We start from the raw sequence: 10266 nt of genomic DNA on the forward strand, positions 1-10266 counted from the left end.
ATGATCTGAACACAGCATCTGTTTCAGCAGCACATATACTAAGACTGAAGGGATGTGCACATCAACTTGTTTATAATCTTTGATTTCTCTCAAAATGAGATTTCTGTGCTTTGCAATTTTTCTAGAAATTAGCCCTAATGTTTTTAAATACTATATTGCCCACTATTTAACCATATAGTTTTTTAAAAATACAATATTGGATGTCAACATGTAAAAGAATGCAAATAGATCCATATCTATTGTCCTTTGCCAAAACTCAAATCTAAAAGGATCAAAGACTCAACATAAAACCAACCACACTGAACCTGATAGAAGATAAAGTCGGGAATAGCCTTGAACGCATTGGCACAGGAGACCATTTCCTGAACAGAACATCAGTAGCACAGACACTGAGATGGACAATTAATAAATGGGACCTCCTGAAACTAAAAAGCTTCTGTAAGGCAAAGGACACAGTCAGCAAGACAAAACAGCAGTCTACAGAATGGGAAAAGATCTTCACTAACCCCATATCTGACAGAGGGCTGACCTCCAAAATATATAAAGAACTCAAGAAATGAGACATCAAAAAACCGAATAATTTAAAAATGGGGTACAAATCTAAACAGAGAATTCTCAACAGAAGAATCTCAAATGGCTGAGAAGAACAGAACTGCTCAACAGCATGCTTAGACATCAGGGAAATGTAAATCAAAACCACTCTGACATTCCATCTTACACCAGTCAGAATGACTAAGATCAAAAACACTGGGCTAGAGAGATGCCTCAGAGGTTAAGTGCACTAGCTGGCCTTCCAGAGGTCCTGAGTTCAATTCCCAGCAACTACATGGTGGCTCATAACCATCTATAATGAGATCTGGTACCCTTTTCTGGCCTGCAGGGATACATGCAGACAAAATGCTGTATAGATAATAAATAAATAAATAAATAAATCTTAAAAAAATAAAAAAAAAGAGCCTGATGCCCCACCATGCCTCAGGCATGAAACAAGAACACTAACTGCACCTTATGCTGGAGAGGATACAGAGCAAGGGAACACTCCTCCACTGCTGGTGGGAGTGCAAACTTGTACAACCACTTTAGAAATCAATATGGAGATTTCTCAGAAAATTGGGAATCAATGTACCTCAAGACCCAGCTATACCACTCTTGGGCATAAACCCAAAGGATGCTCAATCATACCACAAGGACACTTGCTCAACTATTTCATAGTAACTTTATTCGTAATAGCCAGAACCCAGAAACAACCTAGATGCCCCTCAACCAAAGAATTGTATAAAGAAAATGTGGTACATTTGCACAATGGAGTATTACTCAGCTGTTAAAAACAATAGCATCAGGAAATCTGAAGGCAAATAGATGAAACTAGAAAAATATCATCCTGAGTGAGGTAACCCAGACTCAGAAAGACAAACATGGTGTGTACTCACTGATAAGTGGATATCTATAAGGTAAAGGACAACCATGCTACAATTCACAGCCCAAAACAGACTAGAGAGCCTTCATCCAGTGACTGGTGGAGACAGGAAACAGAGGCAGAGATCCACAGCTAAGGACTGACCTGGGGGAAGGGTTATTCCTACTGAATTGAGGGAAGGACTGTGGGGGGTTGGGGATCAAGGTTATCACAAGGGAGCCCAAATAAACAACTAACTTGGGCTCATAGGGAGATCAAGATCATCACAAGGGAACCCACAGAAACAACTAACTTGGGCTCATAGGTGTTCACACACTATGGACTGACAGCTAGGGAGCCCACATGGGACTGACCTATGCAGTTGCATAGCTTCATCTACTTGTGGGTCTCCTAATGGTGTGAGCAGGGCCTGTCTCTAAGGCTTTGACTGGATTCCAGGAACCTGTTTCTCATACTGGGTTGCCTGGCCCAGCCTTAATACAAGGGAAGGAGCTGAATCCTACCCCAACTTGATATGCCATGCTTTGTTGACACCCATGGGAGGCCTGCCCCTTTCTGAACAGAAGCAGAGGAGGAGTGGATGGGGGCAGGGGTGGAGGGAGGAAATGAGAAGAGAGGAGGGAGGGAAAACTGCGGTTGGGATATAAAAGAAATAAATAAATTTAATTAATAAAAAATAGCAGCCTGGTGGTGGTGGTGGTGGTGGTGGTGGTGGTGGTGTCGGCGGCGCATGCCTTTAATCCCAGCATTTGCAAGACAGAGGCAGGTGCACCTTTGTGAGTTTGAGACCAACCTGGTCTACAGAGCAAGTTCCAGGACATCCAGGGCTGTTACACAGAGAAACCCTGTCATGAAAAAAACTAAATAAAAACTATAAATAAATAATAAAATAAATAATAAAATTCTCAATAAAAATATTAAGAACCAAAAAAAAATCCAAAGCAGGAGATGATAACTGAGTATAACTGAGTCAATCTATTCATTCAAGAGAGTTCCTTACAACTTAGCATTAAGCATTCATTTTATTAAATCCTCACTTTTAGAAGTTTTATAGAGTTACGATTTTTCCTTTTTTCTTTTTCTTTGAGACAGGTTCTCACTGAGTAGCTTTGGCTGTCCTGGAACTCAGAGCCCACCTGCTTCTGCCTCCTAAGTGCTGAGAATAAAGGTGTGCACCACCATGCCTGGAAGTTATGGCTCTTTATAGACACAGTTACTTTGTGTTGAAAGAAATTTATTAGCAGAACCTCTAAGCATAACTTGCTAGTTTTTCAAAATGCTGTTCCAGTGGTGGTCGCTGTGAATCTCTGCGGACTTGGCCATCTTGCCTGTCTTATCCAAAATGATCTCTGGCACATGCCTACAGTTTTGAAGGCTGCAAAATAACTGTGCTGAGGACTTCACATTTGAAATGGTAACTGTTGTAATTCAAGAAAAGCAGCTCGAGAGAAAGACGCCATGCAACAGAGTTCATTCAAGCAGAGGGTTTTTTTTTTAATTAGGGGAAAAGGATCTAGACACACGGGGAGGGCATAGGCCCTATCCCAAAGGATATGATAGACTCTGAAGACGCCCTATGGAAGGTCTCACCCTCCCTGGGGAGCAGAAAGGGTATGGGACAGGTAGGGTGTTAGTGGGGGGCAGGGGAGGAGGGGAGGGAGAGGGAACTGGGATTGACATATAAAACAATCTTGTTTCTAATTTAAATTAAAAAATGGAAAAAATATATAGAGAGGGGAAATGGTACAGCTGGAACTGGAACAGCAGGAGACAGGAAAGAGGGGGAAAGAGGGATGGGATGGAGAGGGGGGGAGAGCGAGAGAGGGAGGGAGAGGGGGAGAGAAGGATGGGAGGTGGGCAGGGCCCTTTTAAAAGGCACAGGTGGTGCTCTTAGTGGCTGCAGGTGATGACATATCCTGTCAGAACCCCAAGGACAGGCCAGTACAAATGCCTGAATACTAACAGTAACTATAACGCTTGGGATCAATGATTTGCCACACCTATTTGATTTAATTTGTTAATTATATATAATAATTTACTTTCCCATAATCAAGCAAAACATTAGCATGTAATGTATTGAAAAGATCATTTTACTAATACATTATTCTTATTCTTTTTGCCTTTATATCTAATAAGCTGTAAAAGATGTTACTTTAAGTCTTGTGTTAGTTAAAAGAACAAACAAAAATACAGATGATCTTTAAGATAGACATTTGGTGTGTGGAAGGGTAAGACAGGGTCTCCCTGTTTAGGCCAGGCTGATCTCAAACTCCTCTGCCCTAGGAGTGCAGTTGTATACTGAAGATATACTGTTGTGGAATATTAGTTAAAGATGTGTAACATTCTTTTATGCTGTAGAATACTTGTTTAATGATGCAAAGATATATAGTATTCTTTTATGTTGCATTTGTTTAACTCCGTAAAGCTGTGTTACTTTGCCTGTCTAAAACACCTGATTAGTCTAATAGGGCTAAAGGGTCAATGGCAAGACAGGAGAGAGGAACAGGCAGGACTGGCAGGCAGAAAGAATAAATGAGAAAGGGAAGGAGGGAGAAAAAGAGAAGGAGAGGAGGATGTCAGGGGCCAGCCACCCAACCACTCAACCAGCCACAAGATAAGAAGAAAAGAAAGGTATATAGAATAGAGAAAGATAAAAGCCCAGAGGCAAAAGGTAGATGAGATCATTTAAGAAAACCTGCCAGCCAGGCAGTGGTGACACATGCCTTTAATCCCAGCACTCAGGAGGCAGAGACAGTGGATCTCTGTGAGTTCGAGGCCAATAGGATCTACAGAGAGTTCCAAGACAGGCACCAAAGCCACAGAGAAAACCCTGTCTCAAAAAAAATAAAGAAAAAGAAAAGGAAGAAACAGAGAGAGAGAGAGAGAGAGAGAGAGAGAGAGAGACAGAGAGAGAGAGACAGAGAGAGAGGGAGGGAGGGAGGAGGGAGGGAGGGAGGGAGGGAGGGAGGGAGGAAGACAGAAAAAGAGAAGAGAAAAGAAAGGCTGGCTAGAAACAAGCCAAGCTAAAGCCAGGTATTCATAAAGTAAAAATAAGTCTCCGTGTATTTATTTGGGAGCTGGGTGGTGGGCCCCAAAGAGCAAAAACAAAACAAAAAACAACTACATATACTCTTTTGTAATGTATGTATGAATACATGTTCATATATTTACAGATTTGTGTAATTATGTGTACTTTTGCATGTGGCGGCCAGAGATCAACACTGCATGTCTTCCTTAGTCACTCTCCACCTTAGTTTTGGGGTAAGGTCTCTCCCTGAACTTAGAATTCAATCATTTAGCAACACTGGTTGGGAGCAACACCCAGGGACCCGCCTATCTCCATCCCTCCAACACTAGTATTACAGACACTCACCCTAGACCTGGCTTTCTACATGGTGCTAGGGATCAGAAGTTAGGCTCACACACCTGCATGGAAAGGCTTTACCCATCAAATTTACTTATTTATATATTTTATGTATATAAGTGTTCTGTCTGCACATATGCCTACAAGCCAGAAGAGGGCATAGGCTCCCATGAGAGATGGTTGTCAGTCACCATGTAACCACCAGTGTTCTTAACTGCTGAGCCATCTCTTCAGCCCTCTTTAAGACACTTCAGGTATATAAAATAAGGCAGGTTTTAATTTAAATACAACTTGATAAAAAAAAGACACTTCAGTGACTTATGAAACTGAAATTCAAATCCAAGTCTTAATTTCCTATCTTACTATTGTTACCACTTAATGCTCATTAAATGTCAGTAAAACAATAATTATATAGGGAAGAAAAGATGGGAACTGCTTCTTGAGAGGAAATGCAGATGGAAAAGTGATAGAAAAGAAACTTTCTTTTCATTATAAAACACTGTCTATACCCTTTTAGAACATAAACCTTCTAGCCCCTCTAAATAACTGAAAAACTGCAAAGGTAGTTGTGGTAAAACAGTAAATAAAATATAGTGAGTATTAGCAGTCTGGATACACTTTTCTAAATATTGATAATGACAATATTATATATAAACTTACTTCCTGTATATTAGCATTTTAAAGAACACTGGTATTTCCTTACAATGTCAAATACTATGATTAAAACACTAAATATCGCCTGGCATTGGTGGCGAACGCCTTTAATCCCAGCATTCGGGAGGCAGAAGCAGGCGGACCTCTGTGAGTTCAAGACCACCCTGATCTACAAGAGCTAGTTCCAGGACAGCCTCTAAAGCCACAGAGAAACCCTGTCTCGGAAAACAAAACAAAACAAAAACACTAAATAATCTACACTGTAACAAAACTGTCTTCACTGCTCTGTGTGTATTCTAATTTAATCCCACCACTCCATGACACAGTTCCAGTCTCCACTCTAATGGTTCAGAAAGTCGTGGCATGAAGATAAATGAAGTCATGACATTTGCAGGAAAGTGACTGGAACCAGAAATTATTACAGTAAGTGAAAGCAGATGGAAAGGAAAACAGGAAAAAAATCTAAAAATAATCAACCAAATATAAAGATGACCTCTTGGCCTCTCTTCTTAAAAGGGGGAAATTTTCAAGGCTTTGGAAAACTACAAGTACTTCAATTTCCAGCAACTGCAAGTTGATATTATGTAAATATTCAGTAAATTCAGAATTTACTGAACTATTACATTCCGCTTAGTCTTTTCCCTCCTCGTTTAAGGCAACAGCAATATCTTGCCTTAGGGTCCTGGAAACACAGAAGAGAAGATCAGCCAGAAATCCACAGTCCCTTTGTCCTTGGAAAGCGTAAGCCTAGGACAAGGTTTCCCTAGGCTGGGTGTTTGGGGAATGGGTTGAGGGTGGCAGACAAGGCACAGATGAAGAGGGCAGGGAAAGAATGGAGATTACTTTGAGGGGAAGGAAGAAAAGCTGGTAGATGCCAGCCGCTGGGGCAGCAGGCACGGAGAACTTCCACCAGAAGAGCCCGCGGACTAAGCCAAGGGGTGATTTCCTGAGGACTGACGGGTGAAGGCAGCAGACAGATCTTCAGCATTTCTGGCAGGGACAGTCCTGCTGGAACTCTGTACCCTCCTCCACTTCTCTTACCGCCCCCTACAGCCTTCCCCTTTCCTGTTATTTCTATTGTCAGTGCCCCATTATAAATTTAAAGATCTCGGAGTCACCAGAATCCACCACCATGTGAAAAACATAAGTAGCTAAGAAATAAAAATGCAACTGAAGAGTTTCCTTTCTACTTTAAGGCAAACCTGGAAAGTATTTTCATGTGTCTATAGTCTTCCCACAATTTCCTTAACGAACAGCAGGGACTCCATCCATTTTGTAAAAACTCCACCATCATAGTCTCCTTCAACTTGCTATTTTTAATCAGATTTTCTCTGGTTAATTGGGATGTCTACTAACTCTTGAATATAAGTAGGAGTTGAGATATTGTTTCCTTGGTTAAATACGAGTTTCCTATGCTACATACCAGAATCCTTCAGCCCTGAAAGAACTGAAGTTGGCTTTTTCTTTTGATACATAAAAAGCAACTACATAAACTCTTCTTTTAAATGTAATTTTACTGTCAACAGCCAAGTCCCAAACTATTTTAAGAAAGAAGTTATTTTCCTTGTTTGAGAATTTCCTCAGTGCATGAACAACACTAGAGACCTTGAGAATACGTACCAATTAGGTACCATTATAAAGAATGAAGGTCTAGCCGGGTGGCAGTGACGCATGCCTTTAACCCCAGCATTCGAAAGGCAGAGACAGGTGGATCTCTGTGAGTTCGAGGCCAGCTGGGTCTACAGAGTGAGTTCCAGGGAAGGCTCCAAAGCTACAGAGAAACCCTGTCTCGAAAAACAAAAACAAAAGAAGGAAGTCCTATACCACACAGGGTGAAGCGACATTTAATTGCAAACTGACTCACTTTGTGATCTCCTACATGGAAGCCTGGCAGTTTTCCGCAAAACAACAAATAATCTGGTGTTCACTTCACAGCTGGGCTTTTTCTCTGGCCTTTTCCCTTTCATTATGCCCTGCACCTGCCACGTTACGTCCTTCCTGCACCCTCCCTGTTGAGTTCCTCCTCAAAGGTCTAAGACACGATACCTCTGGCCTTCCCTTCTACATACTGCTCAGTTCACATTCCTTAGTTTATTCCTGGCCATATGCTGCACGCAGTGGTCTCTCTTTGTTCTTTTACCAACCTCACTGCTTGCTCCTCACAAGTAAAAGGGAACCAATCTTCCTTTGTGCCCCCAGTAGCCTGAATGGGTTCTACATGCGGGAAAAGTTTAGTAAAGTTCAGCAGCAGCCTTCCCTCCCACTAGTCCCCGTCTTCTGACCAAACAGCTCCCCGGTACTTTCTTATCTTTCTACTTCCATCTAGATTTCACAAGAGAGAAAATGTGGGTTGTTTTGTTTTGTTTTTCAAGAATTTGGCTTATTTTGCTAAATGTGGTAACAATGTGAATTTCCATATACGTTCCTGCAAACAGTAGAGTTTTCCTCTTCATTATTGCTGGAAAAACAAAAAAACAAACAAACAAACAAAAAACTTGAGGATGATCTCCAATGACCTCTAGAACTGCTGGCTTCAACAGTGCCCTGACCTCACTGATGATGAAAACCCTTACCCTACCTGCAATTTGTTAAAAGTATTCTGACAGTAGATAAAACGACAAGATGGAAACAAAAAAGCAAAGCTTACTGTGCTGTGGACTAATCATTCTGTACAATGTGAAAATGCGTTGTTAATAAAAAGCGGATTGGCCAATAGCTCAGCAGGATTTTCAGGGCAGAGAGAATGCTGAGAAGAAGGTTGGGGGTCCAAGGAGTCTCAAACCAGACACGGAAGAAGCAACATGGAAAGTTCACAGATGAGGTAAACGAGCCTCAAGACATCATCACATAGATTAATAAAAACGGGTCAGTTTAAGTTGTAAGAGGGGGCTGGAGACAAGCGATGCTATTGACTGAGCATTTATAATTAATATTAAGTCTCTGTGTGGCTATTTTGGAGCTGCTGGAAGGGCAGAAAAGTCCACCTACATTATTGTGTCAAAATTTTCCAAAAACTGAGATGATTGTACTGGAATGGTATGGGTGAGGGCGCTTCTCAAGGGCAGGCCAAACAAAGAGGATCCAGAAAGCAAGTCCTAAGCAGCTCCCAGGAGCTCTGCAGCAGGACTGTGAGGTACTATATCAGAGCATTCCTTGGTGTCTCCATCATCACATGCAGATGGCAGACAGCCTGACTCCAGGGCCTGGAGACCCTTGACCACATGCCCCATTCCTGCAGTCAAGGGATACCAGTAAGACAAGACCTGCAGTTCCAGAGACCTCTGTCCTAGGTTCACCTGCCTTGTACACAATCCTTAGGCTTGCAATTGAAACTATATTGTTTTGTTTTGTTTGGGGGCGGGGGGGGGGTTGGGGGGTAGTTCGAGACAGGGTTTCTCTGTGGCTTTGGAGGCTGTCCTGGAACTAGCTCTTGTAGACCAGGCTGATCTCAAACTCACAGAGATCCACCTGCCTCTGCCTCCCGAGTGCTGGGACTAAAGGCGTGTGTGCCACCACCACCTGGCCCGGTCAGCAACAATGTTTTAAATTTGACTCTTACCCACATGTAAGCATGCCATTCTAAAAGTATTGCCACCAGTGCTTGGCACCTAGTCACGAACATCTAAAGATTATGAAAAATCTCCCACAAGCTTGCTACCCTAAGCACAAACAAGGCAAGGGGGGCTTTTCTTACTCTTTTACAACAAATACTCATGAGTGTTCACCACAGACCAAGCCCTCTCCTAGGTACTGCACATGTAACCTGTCTCACAGCAATTCTGTAAGACTGGCAGCATTCCAATTCCCACTACACAGTTAAAGAAACTGAGGCCAAAGTATGTATAGTAAGTAGAAAGGCTGGATTCTACGACCAAGGAGCCTGTCAAAATCAAACCCATTTATACTTACCTTCTTAACAGAGGTCACACTATATGTCTCTTTCCACACCCACAGCTCAAGCCAAGCTCCCTGAGATCTTTTCCCGTTCAAAGATGGCCTAGGACCTAACTTTGCAGTGCAGAACTATTAGACCAAGGTGTGTGCACTGTGTAATCTTCCTAGAAACTGGGAAAATTGATGGGAAGACTTAACTAAGCTTTTGGGAAATGATGTGAATTATTTTACAACACTCTTTTTAGTTTCTGAAAAGTACTTTGCTCCTGTTTTATGTATTGTGTAGTCACAGGAAATTATATACTGCAAGGGGGGGGTGGGTGATTGCCCATACTGTAATTGCCTATAAATGCCAAATGCCTCAGAATGAATGTTTCAGTACCACACCAAATAGCTGTCAGAGAACAGGAAACAGTGGCTGGTGACTCAGAATTCCCTTACAAATGCTCTGGAATAACCTAGGTATACCTTCCTGGCTTGTCATCCTTTCCCCAGCTCTAGCCCAGAGTTCTCAGAAATCAAAGGAATGCAAATGAACCTCTAGTCTAGCTAGTGCCAATGAGCTGAAGGTCCTCCCCAGGGCTGCCATGACAGGGCATGACCTCTAACCAAAACACACACTGGCTTACAAGTGAAGCTTTCCATTTTTGACATTTCAGGAAATGAATTCCTGAGTTGATATTTTTGCAACATGAAGGATCCAACTCTAACTGTCCCCATTAAAAAGCAAAGAGGAGCCAGGGGTTGGTGGCACACGCCTTTAGTCCCAGCACTCGGGAGGCAGAGGCAAGTAGATCTCTGTGAGTTCGAGGCCAGCCTGGTCTACAGAGTGAGTTCCAGGACAGCAGGACTGTTTCACAGAGAAACCCTGTTTCAAATAAACAAACAAACAAAATTACAAAGGGGTGTCATAATAACAATTGACAACTCTCAAACT

The sequence above is a fragment of the Cricetulus griseus genome, chromosome 4, assembly GCF_003668045.3.
Source record: "Cricetulus griseus strain 17A/GY chromosome 4, alternate assembly CriGri-PICRH-1.0, whole genome shotgun sequence".
In the NCBI taxonomy this organism is placed as follows: Eukaryota; Metazoa; Chordata; class Mammalia; order Rodentia; family Cricetidae; genus Cricetulus; species Cricetulus griseus.